The 14,401-nt window shown below is 46.3% G+C and overlaps 1 long non-coding RNA gene across 1 annotated transcript in view; it reads right to left on the reverse strand.

Moving 5' to 3' along the window:
* Positions 1-824: 824 nt before the first annotated feature.
* Positions 825-14,401, reverse strand: part of LOC132537568 (uncharacterized) — a 61,653-nt gene continuing 48,076 nt past the window's right edge. The window contains exons 2-3 of the long non-coding RNA XR_009549049.1: positions 5,372-5,447; positions 825-1,080 (exon numbers count right to left, since the gene is read on the reverse strand). This is a non-coding gene — a long non-coding RNA (uncharacterized LOC132537568). The remainder of the gene's footprint in view (positions 1,081-5,371; positions 5,448-14,401) is intronic.

Here is a 14,401-nt window from a genome sequence, read left to right on the forward strand (position 1 = left end):
TCAGGCAGGACATAGGCAGACAACCATTAATAGCACAACAACTTTCAAACGCCCTTCTTCAATGGAATACTAAAATCAGAAACCACCATAAATCTGATGAAATCTTCATTCAAGGTTCTGCACAGGAAAAGTTTAGAGTGAGGGCTGACATTTCACATTTAGCAAGTTGTTTAACAACTTTTCACAAGCTGACTCTGACCTTCAGAAAATGAAATGAAAATGGTAGATCAATTCAATCTGAAGACCCACAATGTAAAAAAACAGAATCACAGCTCTTTCAAGGGATGCCATCTCAATGGTGACACTGTCAAGTCCAGATTACCTGACATACTAGTAACCATTTTTATTTATTTCTTTCTTTTTAGTCTGGGCTCAACAGGTCTCTGGGCTAAAGGAAGTCAAGTCTATGCTGAAGGCAGAGAGGGAGAAGAGGACATAAAACGAATTTTAGTTTCTCCACACCATAAGGCGTTTGGGCCAAGGTGGTTAATGTGTGTCAACATCAAGAAATTCCTCTTTCTGCAAACCAGAGGAAATCGCTCAAAACTAGAAGGGAAAGGTGTTTTCCCCTATGAAAACCTAGCTCTGGAGACACTCTATTAGTGACATATGCCTTTCCTCCCAAAGCAGCAATGTTCTATGTGCTAACAACATAGCTTAAAAAAAAGTAAAACAAAATTCTGCATTTTTATTAAATTTGATTGAAATAGTATTTCAAACTGTACAGTCACCAGCAGTGCATAGTTATCAAAAATGCACACATTTCACTTGGCATTTCCAGCACCTTCAGCTCTCTGTGCCTGGTCTGTTTTGGCATCTCCATTTTCTGCAGGATTATTCCCATCCTCGTCAGAATCAGCTTTCCCCTTTCTCCCTTTGGGTACTTTCTCTCCTTTCTTGGCAGGGGCCTTCTTAGGCTTGGGGTCTGGCTTTGGAGATGCAGGTTTAGCAGATAACCTTCCAGATTTTCCCTGTGTGCTGTGCAGATGTCCCCTCAGGCTAGTGCCAGTTCCAGCGAGAGTTGGGACATTCTCGGAGCACCTATTCCACCATGTTGTCCCCTCAGGCTAGTGCCAGTTCCTGCAAGAGTTAATACAATATTCTCGAAGTGCCCTTCCCAACCAATCCTGTCCCGGCTCGTCACTCCCAGTTTTTACCCTATAAAGACCTTCTTCTTCTGCCCCCTCTCTCTCTTGCCTGTTTTTTACATCGGTGAACGGAAGGGTGCCGCGCATAGCAGGAGGTGGGCATTTTGGCTAGCACCACGTGGCCCAAACCACTGCACTCTCACCCAACTCTGAGGTGCCCGTGAGAATAAAAAATTGTGTTCCCTCTCCACTCCGGATCTCCTCTCTCTCTCCTCCATGGCACAGCACGACATCTGTGGTTTCTCCTTCGCCTTGGCTTTATCTCCTTTAGCACCCACTTTGGCCTTTCTCTTGGGTGTGGTGGCAACGGTGGTGGGATGTGGGTGCTGGGCTTGGGGACATGTTGGTGCGTGAGCTATGGTCGGTCCAAGGATGGTCCTTGCCGCTTCTTATTCACACTGCCAATGCTACAAATTCTTTTCTTTCCTTTTTAATTTATTTTTATTTGATAGAACTGAGAGAGGAATAACAGATAGAGAAGGAGAGAGAGAGATACCTACCTACCTCACTGCTCCACCACTCATAACACTTCTCCCTACAGTTGGGGACTGGGGGGTTGAACTTGGATCCTTGTGCTTGGTAGTATGCGTGTTCAACTGGGTGTGCCACTTCCAGGTCCCTACAAGTGCTTTTCAAAAAGAAGAGGAGGGGGAGTTGGAGGAGGAAGAGGAGGAGAAGGGGAAGAAGAGGGAGGAGAAAGAGAAAGAAGAGGAGGAGTTGAAGTAGAAGAAGACGATGAAGAAGAAGAGGAAGAGGAAGAAGGAAACTCAAGGGAAAAAGTGAAGAAGCTGAAGCCATTTCTACTTCACTGTGAAGCAGGTGAGATATTCCATGCTATCAGCTTCCCCGATGCCTTTGGACTGTCCAGAGGCCCCAGGCATAAAGGAAATTTAACCAGTGGGATGTGCTGGGCACTAGAGCATTTCTCCTGGCAGAACGAAAAACTCCTTGTTCAGACAGAGCAGCAGAAAGTTCCTCAGAAGTTACACCCTTGGTCTGTTTCCTGGAAAGGCCAGGTTAGCTAGGAGTTTGTTGTTGTTGTTGTTGTTGTTTGTTTGTTTGTTTGTTTGGTTTTTCTGTCTCAAACTGAAGAGATCATTCATCTTTCTTGGAAGCCCTGTCTCAGGAGACAGGTGTGGTTAACAATGCCATCTCTGTCTCTAACCCACTAATGTACGTTGGGCCAGCAGGAGAAAATGGACTCTTCCGTCACTATCCTGCTGGGAGCACAGACATAAATGCTGCCCACTGGCTGCCTAATGGCCCATGGAAGTTGCTGACATCTTTAGTGTTGATGCTTCAAGAGAGCTCCTTCCTTCATGCTCAGAGAAGCAGTGCTGGGAGGATTCAGAAGACCAGAAAGAACAAGGACGCCAGTTAGGAAACACTGAGAATGTTGCAGGGGAATAAAATAAGTAAAGATCTGAAGTGTCTGTCATCTTGCTAAATACAGCTCTGAAGTTCAAAATATGTTTTCCCATGGCCCCTCACGAACAAACACTTGCGAAGGAGTGGGACATGTTTGGCTCTTCCCATGATCCTCTTCCTCTCTTCACCATCTTTCCTACTCTCTGAACACAGCCACATACGTGAGAGTCAAGAACTGTAGTTTTAGTGGGTACTAGGTCTCTCCACTCCCAGACACAGAAGACACTATGCCAGGGACAACAGGAAGGCTTTTCAATTTTCTTTTTCTTTCTTTCTTTCTTTTTTTAAGATTTGTTTGTTTGGGGCTGGGCAGAGGGGCACCTGGCTAAGTGCACATGTTACCATATCCAAGGACAGGGCTTCAAGTCCCGGACCAATCCTCACCTGCAGAGGGAAAATTCACTATTGGCGATGCAGGGCTGTGGGTGCCTTTCTTTCTCTCTCCCTCTTTATCCCATCTCCCCCCTCTCAATTTATCTCTATAATTACCAAATAGATAATTTTTTATTTATTCACCTCAAAATTTATATATTTGTGTGAGAGAGAAAGAACCAGGGCATCACTCTGGTACATGCAGTGTTAGGGATTGAACGCAGGCTCTCATACTTATAAATCTGGTGCTCTGCTCACTGAAAAATAAAATCTCCTGATCTGGCTGCATATTTCTATATTTCTATGTGAAAGAGAATGGAGAGATGGAGACAAAGCTCTGGCCTATAGTGGTGCTGGGAATTGAACTGGAGGCCTCTGGGGCCGCAGACATTGAAAGCTGGCACATTAACAGGCTGAGCTATCTCCTAAGCCATATGTCATGTGTGACTGTCATGATAGCAGTGGGGAAAACGTGCTCACATACACATTCACAATAATTGGCTTGGAATGATGAGGTTATGTATGATGCCTCTTTTTTTTTTCTTTTCTTTTTGAAATATATTTTCTACTGGTAACCCTGTTTGTTGCCTCCAGGGTTATTACTAGTGCTCAGTGCCGGCACTACAAATCCATCATTCACAGCAGCCATTCTCCGCCCCCACCCTTTTTTTCCTATATATTTTTTGTTGCCCCTGTTGTTTTTGTTTTTGTTGCCATTGCTATTGTTGTTGTTGCATAGGAAAAAAAATCGAGAGAGGAGGGGAAGACAGAGAGGGGGAGGGAAAGATAGACACCTGCAGACCTGCTTCACCGCCTGTGGAATGATGCCCCTGCAGATGGCAAGCCGGGGGCTCGAACTGGAATCCTTGTGCCCATCTTTGTGCTTCGTTCCATGTGCGCTTAACCTGGTGCACTACTTCCCGACCTCATTTTTTTTCCTATTTCATTAGATAAGACAGTGAGAAATTGAGAGAGGAGAAGGAGAAAGAGGGGGAGAGAGACAGAAAGACACCTGTAGCACTTTATTCTCAAGTCTGTGTTTATTTTCTTTTTTAATATTTTATTTACTCATTTATTTTGGGTAAAGACAGAGAGAAGTGAGAGGGGGTGGGGGAGATAGAGAGAGACAGTGACAGAAGGTACTGTTTCACCACTTATGACCTGTGTCCCCTGCAGGTGACAAGCAAGACTCCAAACCTGGCCCGGTGCACGCTACCAGGTGCACCACCACCCAGCCCCACCTGTTTATTTTTAATTTGGAGAGTCACTCTCAAATATTGACCAGAATGCCATCAGTGTGGAAGTGAAAAAGACAAATGCCTGACATCCAGAGTCAGGAAGGCTTTCTGCCTTGCGTAAGGCGTAAAGCATAAGAAAACCCTTGCATGACGTTCTTCATCCTGTTCCAGGTGGTGGTCCCATGGGTGCAAACCTATGTTAGTGTTTGCTTTCTCTTCCTCCTCCTCCTCCTCCTCCTCCTCCTCCTCCTTTTTAAAACTTTTTTATTTATTTATTCCCTTTTGTTGCCCTTGTTGTTGTTATTATTGTTGTTGTCGTTGTTGGATAGGACAGAGAGAAATGGAGAGAGGAGGGGAAGACAGAGAGGAGGAGAGAAATATAGACACCTGCAGACCTGCTTCACCGCTTGTGAAGCGACTCTCCTGCAGGTGGGGAGCCAGGATTCGAACCGGGATCCTTATGCCGGTCCTTGTGCTTTGCGCCACCTGCGCTTAACCCGCTGCGCTACAGCCCGACTCCCTCCTTTTTTAATTTTTAATTTTTTTAATTTTCTAATTTTTTTACCGGAGCACTGCTCAGATATGGCTTATGGTGGTACAGGGGATTGAACCTGGGACTTTGGAGCCTCAGGCATGAGATTTTCTTTGCATTACCATTATACTGTCTTCCCCCTCCTACCCCGTCCCTCTCCTTCCCCATGCCCCATCAATGCTTTCCTATGCCTAGGTAATACCTTGCTTTAAAAGATCAGTAGTGTGGTCCAGGAGGTGGTGCAGTGGGTAAAGCATTAGACTCTCAAGCATGAGATCCTGAGTTCGATCCCCAGCAGCACATGCACCAGACTGATGTCTGGTTCTTTCTCTCTCCTCCTATCATTTTCACTAACTTCTGGGCAGTGTTCTGGATGCTTTACTTGGTCAGCTCACTGCAGCTCCTCCAGGCTTGTGGGGACCATATGGTTCCTGCTTCTCACACGAGGGCCAGGTTCCAAGTCACACAGTCAGGAGGTGCCAGACTCAGACCCAAGACGCCCGCCTATCAGGCCAGTATTAAGCACCCCGCCCTTGTGATAATAAATAATCACAGCAAACCACTCCATTGTTAAATCATTAGCACCCAGATAACATGGCCTGGCCTCACTTCTGTGTCCTTCTACCTGAGCCAGTAAAAGCAGACATCCGCACCTGGGGCCTCAGGGGCCAGCCTTCTCATCCTTTCTGACGTGGCAGATACAGGGAATTTGACAGATGAGAGCCTCACCTACGGGATGATAAACACAGTCAGCTGCATATTATCAAAATTGAGGTCACTTGAGTTCTCTGTTTCTGGGGTGCAGTGTGGCTATCTGCACCCAGGGAGGCCACCTGCCACCCCCCCACCCCCTCAAGAAAATGGAAACACCAAGATAAAGCGTAATCGCTGAACTTGAGCTGGGTCCAGCCTTCCTGTTGTGTGGCCCGTTGTCTCTGGCAATGAGTTCTCTCCTGACCCCACCCTGTCTGAGCATGTGAGTGACCACACACACACACACACACACACACACACATTTACAGTGTGACCTGTGCTCAGGAAAATCCACCCAGGCTCCCAGTGGGTCTGTGTGATTCATGGAGTCAGAGCTCAGATGAGTTGGCCGGGAGGGACCTTACCAATCACAGAACTCCTGCTTGTTGGAGTCAGGTGAACTGTGTAAAGGGAACCCAGCTCCAGACCTGCTCTGTCACCTGAACAGTGTGTTTGACATCATGAGAGGTTTTTCTAGTACTTCAGATCATGCCTCTGTGTTTTGACATGGTCCTCACCGATGGAACTGTTCAGCAATTATATTACTTGAATGTCTACTTGAAGCCAACACAATGACTAACTGGCTGTAAGTGTCTGGGTCTTGTCAATAAACAAAGGCCCAGAAACTCACCTCTCCAGAGCCCTAACCCACTAGAGAAAGATAAAAACAGCCTGGGGGTATGGACCAAAATCCCTATTCAGTGGAGAAGCAATTACAGAAGCCAGACCTTCCACCTTCTGCACCCCATAAAGAATTTTTGGTCCATACTTCCAGAGGGATAAAGAATAAGGAAGTTTTCAATGAAGGAGGTGGGACATAGAACTCTGCAGTTGGGAATTGTGTGGAGTTGTACTCCTGATACCTTACAATCTTGTTCATCATTATTAAATCACAGGGAAAAAATGTGGGCAAGAATAAAAGAAAAATAAAATAAAAAATAAAAAGAGGCCTGTCTTGTGTCAGTTGTAAAGGGAACTGCGGGAGAATGTAGACGATACAGACAAATCCAGGAAAGCTCATCCCAGTCTTTGTGGGTTGCCAGTGGCAGGGCTCTGCAGTTTGGATTTAAAGAGGGTTACATGACTCAGCTCCTGGACCCAGTCAGAGCTTCACTGGTGTAGGGCAGTGGCCAGCAGGACCTTAGCAGGGTGAAAGCTCCCCCTGCTCAGGGCCAGGTAATGGCGCACCGGGATGAGCACACGTGTTATCATGCACAAGGACCTGGATTCCAGGCCTCCAGTCCCCACCTGCAAGAGAAAAGCTTTGTGAGTGGTGAGGCAGGGCTGCAGGTGTCTCTCTGTCCCTCTCTCCCTATCACCCCCTTCCTTCTTCATTTCTAGCTGTCTCTGTCCAGTAAATAAATAAAGATTTAAAAAAAAAATAAGCCTGCACAGCAAGAAAGCTCCCTCTTCTCTTAGCCTTCCTTAGTCTTTCATTCTCTTGGATTTTCCCCATCTCTCTCTTAAGTTCCTCTCTCTTTCTCAGAATGGCCTGGCGTAAAAGGAGCTGTCTTTCTTGTTATATAGATGTGCCGACATATATCTGAGATCCTGAGTAGCTTCTCTGAGTTATCCTGATGAAATAAAACAGGATATGGGGGCAGGGTCACAGGCAGAGGGTATAGACAGGTAACTGCCACATACACACATTCTCTGTTTTGTAAGCATGATAAAGGGACCAGGAAAATGGGAGGTGAAGCCTTCTTCTCTAGTGATTTCATCCTCAACCTTCTTCCACCCCCCCAGCAAGGGACATCAGACTTCTAAGTCTGCAGTTTTGCCCCTGGACCCAGCTGAAGGGCCTTTAGGGTGTTTTGACCTGCCAACCTTTGCCTTAGACGGTCCCCTTCACCTTCTTTGCCTGACTGATTCCCACTAAGACACTCAGACCCAAATCAAGTGTCTTTTCTTCCTAAAAATCACTTCTCGTCTTTTCCAGAGATGTCCCTTACTCTCAGGCTCCATAAGTTGACTTCTTTTCAGTCACACACACACCCTTGACCCCAGGACAGTCTCATAACTGGGAGTTTATGCTTCAAGGCCCTTCCCTGGAACCACATCAGTCACTGTACCCACAAGCCTAGCAGGGCAGCTGATCCAGAGTGGATGCCTTGAAAGCATAGCTTCAGGCTGGGCAGTGGCACACATGCTTAAGCACACACATTATCATGTGCAAGGAGCTGGGTTCAAGGCCTGGGGTGATGCTTCATGAACAATGATTCAGGCAGGTCTACAGTTGTCACTCTTTCTCTCTCCCTCTTTCTCTCTCCTTCCCCTTTCAATTTCTTTCTTTCCTACATAATAAATTGGAAAAGGAGTGGAAAAGGGATAAAATGGCCCTCAGGAGTGGTGGAGAAGCAGTGCTGGCACTGAGCCCCAGCGATAACCCTGGTGACAATGAGAAAGAGAGAGAGACAGAGAGAGAGAGAGAAAGAGAAAGAAGAAGAAGAAGGAGGAGAAGGAGGAGGAGGAGGAGGAGGAGGAGGAGGAGGAGGAGGAGGAGGAGGAAATAGTGCCTCAAGCCAGCAATAAGGAAATTACGTGTACTGTGTACTGTTTTTTTGAAGCTTTTTTGTATTTGTGCTTGGTAGTGGTTTATGAGATTGTAGATGACAGGGTAGAGTTCCACACCACACGTGCACTGATTCTTACTAAAGTGTGGATGACTTCCAGTCCACTTTCCCAGGAAGAAAAAGGCAATACAGGAAGATAAACTGCTAGAGGTTACATTCCCAGGGGGATGGGATTCTTCCATGGGCCCCACAGAAGAAAGGAACTCAGGTGTGTGAGAGAGAGAAGTAGGTTTCACTTGCTTTCCAGCTCTGCCCCCCTGAATTCCTTCAATTTCCTGGAAAGTAGAGGGAGAAGTGGGCCAAGAAGATCAGGGTGGGGAGATGTGCTTTCAGACCTCCACCCTCCACGCCCCACCCCCATAAAGAGAGGAAGCTCTGCTACTGCCTGTCTATCCTGTCAATACCACCTGAGAAATTTTGTTTGCTGAAAGGGTTAACCAAGTCCATCTCACCCACTGTTTTTGTAGACGGGGACAATGAGACTCAGCTCAGTAATGTAGGTGGCCCGAAATAGCGCCGTAGGCAGACAGATCTTTTGATTCTCACACAGCACTGAGTCCAGAGCACAGCGTGGGCTCAGCTGCCTGTCCCCAGGGCCCCTCTGTACCCACCTCTCCTTTGATCACCTCTTCCCCTCAAAAGAGAGGCAAAACCATTAGACCTTTGTATTTTCATTATTTTTTAATAACCGTGTAAATAAAAGAGGGACAAGCATGCATTAATGACAAAATGACATGGGCATTGTGTAAGGGGTTGGCTTGTTCCTATTTGCAACACTGAGACCCTCTAGTTTATGGAAGTGAATTTTTTTTAAAAAAAATATTTCATTTGTTTCATTTTTGATAAGAGATGGGTACAGAGGGAAAGATAGAGGGAGAGAGAGAGAGAGACCAGAGCACTGCTCAGCTCTGTCTTATGATGGTGCTGGGGATTGAACCTGGGATGCTGGAGCCTCAGGCATGCAAATCTTTTGCAGAATCACTATGCTATCTCCCCCAGCCTGAGAGTGAACTGTCATGGACCTTATCTTTACAATTCTTGGTTTTATTTTCCTAAATCAGGGGAATTGGTTGTATTGTTATAATTTGTGAACCAATGGATAAATTGCCAACAAAATATTAACTGCTGCAGGTACAGATTAGTCATGACTGCACATGGTACAGATGAGTATGATAACTTGACTCATCCTGGTCTTGAAATCCCAGGCTGACTGCAGGAACGGGACCTGTGCTTGTGGAATAAGTTAGAAATATTCAAAGATTGTATTCTGGATCTTTTTGTTTGTTTTGTTTTTGAAGATGTTTTGTATTATTGTAAATAAATACATGTGTGAATGCCATGTAATCACAGATAAGGGCTACAAGCCACCCAGCCATGAAAGGAAACAATAAACCAAACACTAATACTCAGTTCTCACTGGAGTCATTAGCTCAAGAGTAAGGCTGTGCCTCTTTTGGGATCATATAGACAAATAGAACATGGGTGTGGTCCTGATTTGGTGGTACATTTCTGGTTGCATGTCATCTTCAGAAGGGACAACAAATAGGGCCACTGGACCTTTTAGATAATAAAGCCAGGGGCCAGGTGGTGGCACACCTGGTTGAGTGTACATGTCACAATGCACAAGAACCCATGTCCAAGCCCCTGGGCCCCACTTGCAGGGGGAAAGCTTTGTGAGTGAAGCCAGCCTGCAGGTGTCTCTCTGTCTCTCTCCCTCTCTATCACTCCCTTCCCTCTTGATTTCTGGCTGTCTCTATTCAATAAATAAATAAAAATAATACCCCCCAAAAAAGATAATACAGCCGGAGTTTGGGTTCTGTAGCTCCTTGTCACAGGAGAGCTCAGAACTTGTAGCTCCTTGTCAGAGAGCTCCCAAGTGAGATGAAGCAGGCTGGCCAGAGTGGGTATCAGAATGGCAGCAGAAAGAAGCATTCCTGTGATCACTTACTGCCCCTATTAATTAAGACCCTCCAGGAAAGTTCCTCTTCCAGGACGTGGCGGCCCTTCCAGGCCCTTCTAGCTAATTAAATCTTTACTGCCCACAGATTCTGGGCAGCGGCCCCAGAGCCAAGGCAGCAGCAGAGATAAAAGGCAGAAAGGGCCCTGCCATTCCAGAGGAGGAGGGTTGCTTTGTGAATGTCTCTCAGAGACCAGCTGAGGGAAGAAAATGGCTCTTCAAGGATCTCCCACCAACTGAAGCTGCAAATCAGAAGCTTCTGGAGAGAGAGGAAACAGAAGCCATTTCATCTGATGGAATGGTGACACTTCAAGTGTCTTTCCTTTTCTGGAAACTGTTGTACATTTCTCTACAGGTCAGGTGCCCTAGTTATCTCATTTTGTCACAAGCTCATTTTGTTATGAGCACAGAGAAAGATAATCCTGTAGGCTTCTGGGGTCTTCTAGGCTGACATATAATTAAATAAGCAGAGGGCTGTTGGGAGTGGGTGGGAAGGAAAATGTTTAATAACAGGGGCTGGGTGGTGGCGTACCTTGTGGAACCCAGATGTTACCATGCACCAAGGACCTGGGTTCAAGCCCCGGTGCCTACCTACAAGAGGAAACTTTAGAAGTGGTGAAACAGGGTTTCAGGTGTCTCTCTGTCTCTATCTCTCTTTCTCTACCTCCCCTTTCCCTCTCACTTTCTCTGTCTCTATCTGGAAAACTGACAAATAGAATATGAAAACTTGTGGTTCAGGAGGTAAAGTGGATAAAGCATTGGACTCTCAAGCTTGAGGTCCTGAGTTCAATCCCTGGCAGCACATGTACCAGAGTGATGTCTGGTTCTTTCTCTCTCCTCCTATCTTTCTCACTAATAAATAAAATATTTAAAAAAGAGAATATGAAAACTCTTACAGTCAACAATATTTGTATACCTTTCCCATATTTGGGAGCTACTCTCTTCCCTGATCCAGCTTTCTGGTCCTTTTTCCAGCCATGATATCATCTCCCCAGACAATAACTTGGATCCACCTGCATATCAGATGTCAGGCTCAAGAAAAAAAAAAAGAAAAAAATAAGAAGCTAGTATAGTCATGGGCTCTTTGGAATATAACTAAAATAGGACTACTAACTATCTATAAAATGGAGACACTCCAACTCTTCATATAAACTATTCCAGCCTTTAGATTCATGATTAGTCAACAATTTGTATGGCTTTATATGTTAATCTTTTTTCAGCCACCAGGTTCCAGATGATAGCATGATGCCAAGGAGACTTCCCTGGGCAGACAACCCCACCAATATGTCCTGGAGCCCCGCTTCCCCAGAACCCCACCCCACTAGGGAAAGAGAGACAGGCTGGGAGTATCGATCGACCTACCCATGCCCATGTTCAGTGGGGAAGCAATTACAGAAGTAGACGTTCCACCTTCTGCACCCCATAATGTCCCTTGGTCCATGTTCCCAGAGAGATAAAGAATAGGAAAGCTATCAGGGGAGGGGATGGGATATGGAGTTCTGGTGGTGGGAATTGTTTGGAGTTGTACCCCTCTTATCCTATGTTTTTTGTCAGTGTTATCTTTTTATAAATAAAAAAAATTTTAAAGAAGAATACGAAAACCCTTTTTTTTATTTGTAAAATGGAAATATTGACAAGACTTTAGAATAAGAAGGGTTTCCAACTGGAGTGTCAGGATGGCACAGGGGAACCGTGCTGTGGTATCTCTCTCTCTCTTTCTGACAAAGTCAGCGCTTTCACCAGGAACAATGAACTCACTTATACACACATCCCGTATCAGGACAAAAAAAAAGGGAAGGGAAATGAGAAAAAGACAGAAAAGGGGAAGGAAAGGGAAGAGAGGAGGGGGAGAGGAGAGGAGAAGAGAGGAGAGGAGAGGAGAGGAGAGGAGAGGAGAGGAGAGGAGAGGAGAGGAGAGGAGAGGAGGGGGAGGTTGAAGAGGAGAGGTTGGAGAGGAGAGGAGAGGAGAGGAGAGGAGAGGAGAGGAGAGGAGAGGAGAGGAGAGGAGAGGAGAGGAGAGGAGAGGGGAGGGGAGGGGAGAGGGGAGGGGAGGGGAGAGGAGAGGAGAGGAGAGGAGAGGAGAGGAGAGGAGAGGAGAGGAGAGGAGAGGAGAGGAGAGGAGAGGAGAGGAGAGGAGAAAACTAAAGAGGAAAAGAGGAGTACTTGACCCATGTTGGTCTGCTTCTAATTCTGCTTCTAAAACCCCTTCTGATTCATTGGTTTAATCCCCCCTGCTTAACACTGTATTCTATTGACATAACCACTGTTAACCAAGCACTGCCCTGCCTGCAGGGCATTGGTTTAATCCCCACTGGTTCATAATATGTTTTTGCTCCGCCCCCTCTCCTAGCACACCCTGATTTGCACCAATCTCTTTTCGCTCCACCCTCTCTACGGTACATCCTGTTTACACCCTACTTGACGAGTATATATATATATATATATATATATATATATAGAGAGAGAGAGAGAGAGAGACAGGATTGTGATTATAGTTAGTTTAGATAGCATAGCTTAGATTGTGCTGCGTTTCACATGAATAAAGAGATAGTACATACAGCTCAGCCATGAGTCTCTGGTTGTCTGTCTCCCGCCCACCAAGCTAGCCCGGCAGCCCTAAAATGATATTAGGAACAGAGAAGCTGCTCTCTGGGTAGGTCGGATGTCTTGCCATGTGTGCGGCTCAGGTTCCAACCCCAACTGGAGTGTCAGGATGGCACAGGGGAACCATGCTGTGGTATCTCTCTCTCTCTGACAAAGTCAGCGCTTTCACCAGGAACAATGAACTCACTCATACACACATCCTATATCAGGACAAAAAAAAAAATTGGAGGACAGCACAGAGTTATTTCTCAATGTTATGGGGAAGGAAGTCCTCCCTCCACTCCCTTTCATTTTGTCATCTGTGTTATCGATGGGGCTTGGTGCCTACACTGCTCCACTGTTCCTGGAAGCCACTACTTTCTTTTCTTCTAATTTTTTGATAGAGGGAGAGCAACAGAGAGAGATAGAAGGGGAAAATATGAGAGAGAGAGAGAGAGAGAGAGAGAGAGAAGAGAGACTTGCAGCCTTCCTCTACCACTCATGAAGCTCCCCCCCCCCATAGGTGGGGACTGGGGATTTGAACCCCAGGCCCTCATACATGGTAACATCTGTGTTCTACCAGATGCACCACTACCCATCCCCTGAGATGCCACTTCTGAGCTCAAAACAGGAGCAGTGGGGGTGAGATATATAGATAATAGCATCACCAGCGTGAAGAAGAGCAGAAAGGTCAAGCAAACTGCCCCAAAACACCCAGCTTGTGAGAGGCAGAACTGGGTTTCGAACTCAGGGCCACTGATTCCCAAATCCCAGCCTTACCCACTGCACTACATGATCTCAGGGTAAAACAGCAGAGCAGGAGTCCCTGCTGGAACTCAGCAGCACACACAGATTAGGGGAGCATTTCCGGCAGCAGGAACATGACTTCTGGGCTGAGAAAAGGGAACAGACAGTCCCTTTGGCTGGGACTTATTCTCAACCACAGGACAGAGCCCCTGGGACAAATCAGAACCTTGTCAGGGATGAGGGGCATGGCAAAAGCCTGTGGAGCTATTATATATTGAATACTATAATTGGGCCCTATCTACTTAATTATTTTGTGACTCCAACCTGTATGAAATAGCTTATTAGTGTGTCGTGTGTGTGTTGTGTATGTGTGTGTGTGTGTGTGTGTGTGCACTCACACGTGCGCAGAGTGTGGGTGGTGGGGTCTCATGCATGTGTGATTTCACTACTCTGGGCCAATTCTTCATGGGGCAGGGGGCGGGGGGGAGAGGGCACCACACCACCAGACCTGTCGTCATAGCCCTTCCTGTGTGGTATCAAGACTCCAACCTGGGTCTTGCAAGTGGCATTGCAGGTGAGCTGTCTCTTTGCCTCCCCAGCCCTGTTAGTGTTTGTTTGCTTGTTTTCTTATTTTGTGTGATAGGACAGAGAAACCGAGAGGAGAAAGGGTGATGAGAGAGGGAGAGAGAAAGACTCCTGCAGACCTGCTTCACCACTCATGAAGTGTCCCGTCCTCCAGGTGGAGAGCCTGGGGCTCAAACTAGGGTTCTTACACACAATAATATATGTGCTTAAATGGGTGCACCACCACCTACCCCCTTATTAATGTTCTAAAAGACTGTGGTCTAACCCCCTGTAAAAATACAGGGAGAAGAAGGGCAGCGAGCGTCAGTCCTCAGACCCTGGTAAAAATGAGACCACCATCTTGGATGGAGCTTGAAGGAATCATGTTAGTGAGATAAGTCAGAAAGAGAAGGATGAATATGGGATGATCCCACTCTCAGGCAGAAAATGAAAAAAACTACCATGATGCCATCCTGTCTTCCCTGGGCAGATGAACTCACCAGTGT

The sequence above is a fragment of the Erinaceus europaeus genome, chromosome 3 (assembly GCF_950295315.1).
Source record: "Erinaceus europaeus chromosome 3, mEriEur2.1, whole genome shotgun sequence".
NCBI lineage: Eukaryota > Metazoa > Chordata > Mammalia > Eulipotyphla > Erinaceidae > Erinaceus > Erinaceus europaeus.